We start from the raw sequence: 6,729 nt of genomic DNA on the forward strand, positions 1-6,729 counted from the left end.
CATTAAGAGAAAAAATTACTGAAAGGCCATCCTTGGATTATGTCCTATTGTTTCCTCATAACTATTAGAGACAGGTGGTAACAAAAAGAGAAGCCACAGACAGGAAGGTAGGGAATCTCAAGAACAAAGATAGGCATATAACCTAAAATCACTGAACACCTGAGCAAAAGCAACACCCTGAGAGATGTATATGTCACCAGCCTTAAAGGAGAAGGAAATCTTGTCATATGCTGTAACATGGATGAACCTTGAAGACATTATGATAAGTAAAATAAGCCAGTCAAGGAAGGACAAATACTGCCTGATTCCACTTACAGGAGGTATCTAAAGAAGTCAAACCCATAGAAGCAGACAGTAGAATGGTGGTTGCCAGAAGCAGGGGGAAGGGGAAATTGTTCAATACGTATAGTTTCCGTTATGCAAGATGAAAAATATCTCCAGTTCTGCTGTACCATAATTTGCATATAGTTAATGATACTGTGCTGTACACCTAAAATTTTGTTAAGAGGGTAGATTTCATGTTATGTTTGCTACTTTTTTTTTTAAACCACAATAGAAAGAGAGAGAGAGAGAAGGAAGGAGGGAGGGAGAGAAGGATGGAAGGAAGGGAGGGAGGGAAGGAGGGAGGGAGGAGGGAGAAAAGGACAGACTGATTCTTTTCTAGAGCCTTCAGAGGAAGAATGGCCCTGCCAACACCTTGATTTCAGCTACCTAACCTCTGGAACTGTGAGAGAACACCTCTCTGTTGTTTTATGGCCATTGGGCCATTCATTACAGCAGCTCTAGGAAACCAATGTAAGACAGAAACACCAAGCTCAACAAATGGAAGAACTAATGCCCAAGGAAATATCAGAGGGCAAAAAAAAAAAAAAAAAAGGAAAAAGATTTTAAAAGAAAAGTAAATATTTTCGCAGTGACAAGGGAAGATATCCATGAAATAGAAATAGGCTCTTAAGAGATAGAGCCATCATGGATAACATCCTAAAACTCAAAACAAATTGGATAGTCTGACACGCAGGATGGACACACATGGGGAACAGTGTGGGAATATGGTAGGTGGAGCCTAGGAATTCTCCCAAAATGCTGTGGAAAGGAATAAAAAGGCAGAAAATAAGAAAGAAGATTAAGACACAGAAAATAACTTGAAAAGACCAAACATCTTCAAACAGGAATTCTAGAGAATGGAGGAAATATAGGGAATTTAGAAATGAACGAGACGACATTTCCAGAGTTCACGAAAGACAGAAAACTTCAGACTCAATGGGCACAAGAATGCTGGGCGTTGAAGGGAAAAGACAATATCTTGATGTTACAGATTTGGGTCCTTCGCACATGAGGTGCTCAGAGGGAATTGGGTTCCCCACCCTCACCCCTAACATTTATATTAGGCATATCGCTTTATAGAGGCATTCTCCTTTCTCACTCCAATGCAACTTCTCCGTTACCTGAAATGCAATAAAAACATCGGTTCAGAATTCATCCTTGATTCTGGGCCCATATTTGTGGTGTATGGAATTGGAAGTGCCCATTTCAGAAGAGGCCTATGGTGTAATTAGAGTTTATCAGTCCCAGTAGTGTGTATTCATCAGAAGTTCATCCTGTTTGACAGTCTTGGCCTGTGACAGGCTAAAGCTTTCATCCCTGTCAAATTAGAGGGGAAATCAAGATAAGGAATCATCTCTGAGATCCTTTATTGCATATAAAATGAGCAAAATGCTAAAAAAAAAAAAGCTCATGTAACAATCTGTTTGGATAATATTCGAAGGTATTTATTGGAGATGTTGACATGTAAGTGAGAAAATTATTGTTCATAAAGTGAAATGGACTGGGGATTATAAGAATCTCTGACCAGATAACAAAAATAAAGAGCTCCATAAACTAATCAAATTTTTTAAATTAAAAGAGCATTATCTGGGCTGTGAGATATCAATTTCGTAAACATGGTTCAGGGCTGGCCCTGGGTGAGGTCTAATGTCTCTTGAGGAGTCAACAAATTCATAGGATTATGTTGTTAATCAACTCTTAGGAGACAGAATCAGACAAAAAAACATTTTACTTAGTAAATGAAACATATTTAATTTGCTGTCTCATTCTATGTCAGTCTGTCTTTAGAGGAATCCGTATCAAGACATGTAACAACAGCTTCCCATCAATAATTGTTTGACAGTTACTATGCTACTGGGTGTACCTTTCAAATTTATAATTAGGAAGACTTGGCAGATGGGACATATTGATCAATAACATAGTCAATTTTCTATTATGGAAATAAATTGATATTTCCACTGTAAAAACATTTCTTTCAGTACCTCAGAACAACACTACTTATTTAGAGCAAGAAGGTAACTAAGGGGAGGTATAAATGTTTGACAAATTATAGTAGGCATTCACCAGTCTTTTTGACTACACTACATTTTCAGTATCCCTAGGAGGTGTCAGGTTTGCTCAGCAACTTCCTTGCAGGAGTTCTGCCTCAGGTCAGGACAACTGGACCCAATAGTTATCTCACTGTTCATCCAACCAAGGTCACTGTTATTGGAAATGGAGTTGGCATCCGTGGGAGGTGGGAGGCAGAGGAATACAGAGCACAGATGTAGAAATCAGAGCTGGACATAAATCTTGGCCTTGAACTTGAACACATTGCTGACTCTCTCGGAACCTTAGATTACTCATCTATAACATGGACCCAAAGGTGCCTAGAGAGGGAGTGAGGGGCCTCAGGAATGGAAAGAAAGACATTTTAAAGGTTTGGTGGCAGAGCTACAAATTGCTGCTTTCCCCCCAGGGCAGACTGTATTTGCCACGGATGGCGGCAACAACCTCTCCCATCACACATGCTCTTCTACAAGGTGACCTAGACTCTCCCCCACCGACATGTGGGATCTAATTACCTCCCTTTGAAGCTTTTTTTTTTAATTGATTAATTTATTTTTATTTTTGGCTGCGTTGGGTCTTCGTTGCTGCGTGCGGGCTTTCTCTAGCTGAGGCGAGCGGGGGCTACTCTTCGTTGCGGTGCGCGGGCTTCTCATTGCGGTGGCTTCTCTTGTTGCGGAGCACGGGCTCTAGGCACACCAGCTTCAGTAGTTGTGGTACGTGGGTTCTGTAGTTGTGGCTCGCAGGCTTAGCTGCTCGGCGACATGTGGGATCTTCCTGGACCAGGGCTTGAACCCATGTCCCCTGCATTGGCAGGCGGATTCTTAACCACTGTGCCACCAGGGAAGTCCCCTCCCTTTGAAACTTGAGCTCATCTCCTGACTTGCTTGTGACCAGGCACCACGCTGTGAGAGGGCCACGCCACATCTGGGTGCTCTGGATGAGTTATCCCAGCCCGGGTACCAGACCGGACCTCCAGATGATCCCAGCTCCCGGGTGTCTGAGTTCCCACCAGCCATCTGAGTCTCCCCAAGACAAGCTGTCCCCTTCGCTCCCTGCCTGAATTCCTGACCCACATAATCTGTGAGCTGAACAACACAGCCACGATTTTACACCACTCAGTGTGGGGTGGCTTGTTATGCAGTGTTAGTGACTGGAACACTCCCCAATGCAGATAACAGGTAAGCACATGCATACACACACATGCGTCCTCACCCATAAAGGGGAGTGGGGCAAATGTTAAAGAAGAAAGATTGACTCACTAACTCGCTCTGTGGCCCAGTTTCCCCATCTGCAGATGATGAGAGGATGAGATGATGCTCCCAAAGGCCCTCCCAGCTCTAACATTCTGCTCCTGTGACCCTCCCTCCCCCTCCCTTCCATTAAAGCCCAGTCTGAAATTCTTCAGGTTCTCTGAGGTATACATGACTGACAACTCACCAGCAGTGGCTGTATTTTAGGTAGCATCAAAGCCTAAAGAGAAAGGAATAAAGCTTTGATGGTAGAATTTCAGAGCCAGTGGTTATTTTTTTAGATGACAGAGATGTAGTTATCCTAAGTCTTGAAATCATAACACGATCTGCATAGCCTTATGATATAAATGAGTTCTACTAGACACAGTGATTGTTGTTTTACACGGAGTATTACCACGTGTTCACGCACATTTGGTGCTGAGCGTTCTTCCAGGCACCGTGCAAGCATTATGATCCCACCCCATCATGAGGGGTACCTGCCCTGACACCATGTTTGAGAACATAAAGAAATCTGTCCCCTGGGGAGATGAGTCTACTTGAGAGTTTTACACTAAATGTGGGTCCGTCCAGCCCAACGGTTTTCAAATCTCACTACAGTGAAACACTTACGTTTTATACTCTGAATCAAGGTGTTCCGCTGATAAAAACTGAATAATGTTAATTTCTTCATTTGCAGGAGAAATATATTAACGAAGAGGATTTTCAATTTTCCTCCCGTAATTTTTTTTAAACCTTTGACGTTCGGCACCACTTGCTGGCTAGGAAAATCATTTCTAGCCCAAAGGAAAGGAAAATGTTGAAGCAATTATGAAAATGGGCTCTGGAGTTAGACTAGGGTTCAAAAAATGAACAAAAATTAATCAGCCACTAACTGCTGTGTGACCTTGGGTAAGTCACTGTTCTAATGCTTAATTCCACTATCTATAACATAGGGCACCTATAGTTCCTTCCTCATAGGGTTGTGTTGGGACTAACGGAGATTATGCATTAGGTATAGTGCCTAGCACGCTTAAATAGTTAATCAAAGATTGCTGCTTTTATTAATAAACCGTTCCTATATCACTACAGGCAGGTACAAGATAGAAGGAAATTTTCAAGGTGATTTTGACCTGCCAGAGAAAGTCTTAGGAAAAAGGTAAGTTGTGTGTAAGCATGCATTCACATCTGAGTTTTGCAAAGTAGATAACTTCTTACAACAAAATTTCCAGATTAGTTGTTTTATTTTCACTCTTCTGATATAAAAATACCCTAGAGAAAAATAATACAGTGAAGCAGGAAAAGCATGGCCTTTGGAGTAGAACAAAAACGGATTCTAATCGTGGATTAGTTACTTATCTTCTCTGAACCTTGGTGCAGACATGCATTAAGTGTTCAATAAATATTTGCAGAACAGAATTCTAAAATTTTTATACTATCTACCTTGTACTTTTTTAGGATTAAACGAGATAGAGAGTGAAAGTACCTAGTTCACAGATGCTAGTTGGCAAGTGACCGTTTTCTTTATCCATACATTATTTTTTAAGTGCCTGCCATTTTTTATTAAGAAACTCCAACTTCGATTAGTTCTTTTCATCCTGATACATGTCAGTTCTTCTGTTTACCATACAGATAACTGTTTTAGCTACAGAGCTGGTGTCACTGAATATACTCACTCTAGTCTATCCCAGAAGAGTCTCTAAAACTACATGCTTTGTGGATAAAGCAATGATGCTTCTCAGGGGAACTCAGAATTCACACAGATGTTAATCCTCATCCTTGTGAAAATAGGAACCACATCATTTTTCATTAATTTAATAGATAGCTGAGTTTGCTTTTATCATGGACACACACACACACACACCCCTTGAGTATGGTGTCTCATAACCATGAAGTCTGATATGGTCATGGAATCATTAAACTCCCTTCCTCTGGGGATAAATTTAGACCTCTGTGACTTCCTGAAAGAAGATCATTTGTTTCACCTTTAAAATTAAGGAGTAGTGAGGGAAAGTTCCGGTGATTCTTTTTTAATGTTCAGCAATTTCTACACTTCCACTTAGAAGCAACTAAATTCACATCACATGACTCACCTTCCTGCCATAAATCTGGTGATCAATCTAAAATCCCCTGTCAGCCAGGCATTTCCTAGGTAACCACCCCCAAGTGGCTTTAATGGACAGCCCATAACAGTCAGAAACCAGCAAGAGAAAGAAAACACCTGTCCTTCTGTACTTTTTCTCAATATGCTTAAATAATTAAAAACACCATCAAGAAACTAATCCATAGATAAGATGACATGTAAAATATGATGGCATAGTCCTCCTCTACCTTCATTGATTCACCCTGGAGAGGAAAGAGCTACTCAAGCCTTTACTTGTCCCCAAAGAAATTTCTTCCAATCAGGCTTCCCTGATTGTTCCACAGTGATCAATTCTTCTGCAGTCTTCTCTCACATTCAGTCTAAACAAGGAGTCTCCAAAGCACAAACAGTGGATCAAAAACAGTCGGCCACCTGTGTCTGTAAATGAAGTTTTGTTGGAATGCAGCCAAGCTCATTCACTTACTTTATCATCTATGGCTGCTTTCACACTACCACGGCCAAGTTGAGTAGCTACAACAGAGACCGTATATCCCTCAAAGCCTAAAATATTTTCTATCTCACCCTTTGCAGAAGAAGCTGGTCTGCCCCTGTTCCAATCACCAATTAAATACATTTTCTGGGCTGTTTATGGTGATGAAGATCTACTGTTATTTGAAAATCCCCCTCCTCCACATTAAGATTTTAAGTTCTTTGAAGCTGGACCACCTCACGTAGTTTTTCTCTAATAATACTATTTCACATTCACTTCTTGCTTGCCAAAGAACTTTGATCTGTGAGCTGTCATGTCCCACAGAGTCTAGTATAGTGTTGAGCAAACAGGAGACACTTGAAACATATTTGACTGATTGATTGCCTTTCTCTGATTTATTTCAAGCTCTAAGCAATTGAGCCAATGGTTATTTTTATCACTGACGTGATAGGTCATGAAGACCATCACAAATCCCTATATCAAATGGAGGCGGAATATTTCAAACCATTGTATGAAATGGCTTTTTTGTAACATTTCTGGTTGTCACTCGTTTCCAT

The sequence above is a fragment of the Eubalaena glacialis genome, chromosome 11, assembly GCF_028564815.1.
Source record: "Eubalaena glacialis isolate mEubGla1 chromosome 11, mEubGla1.1.hap2.+ XY, whole genome shotgun sequence".
NCBI classification, from domain to species: Eukaryota; Metazoa; Chordata; class Mammalia; order Artiodactyla; family Balaenidae; genus Eubalaena; species Eubalaena glacialis.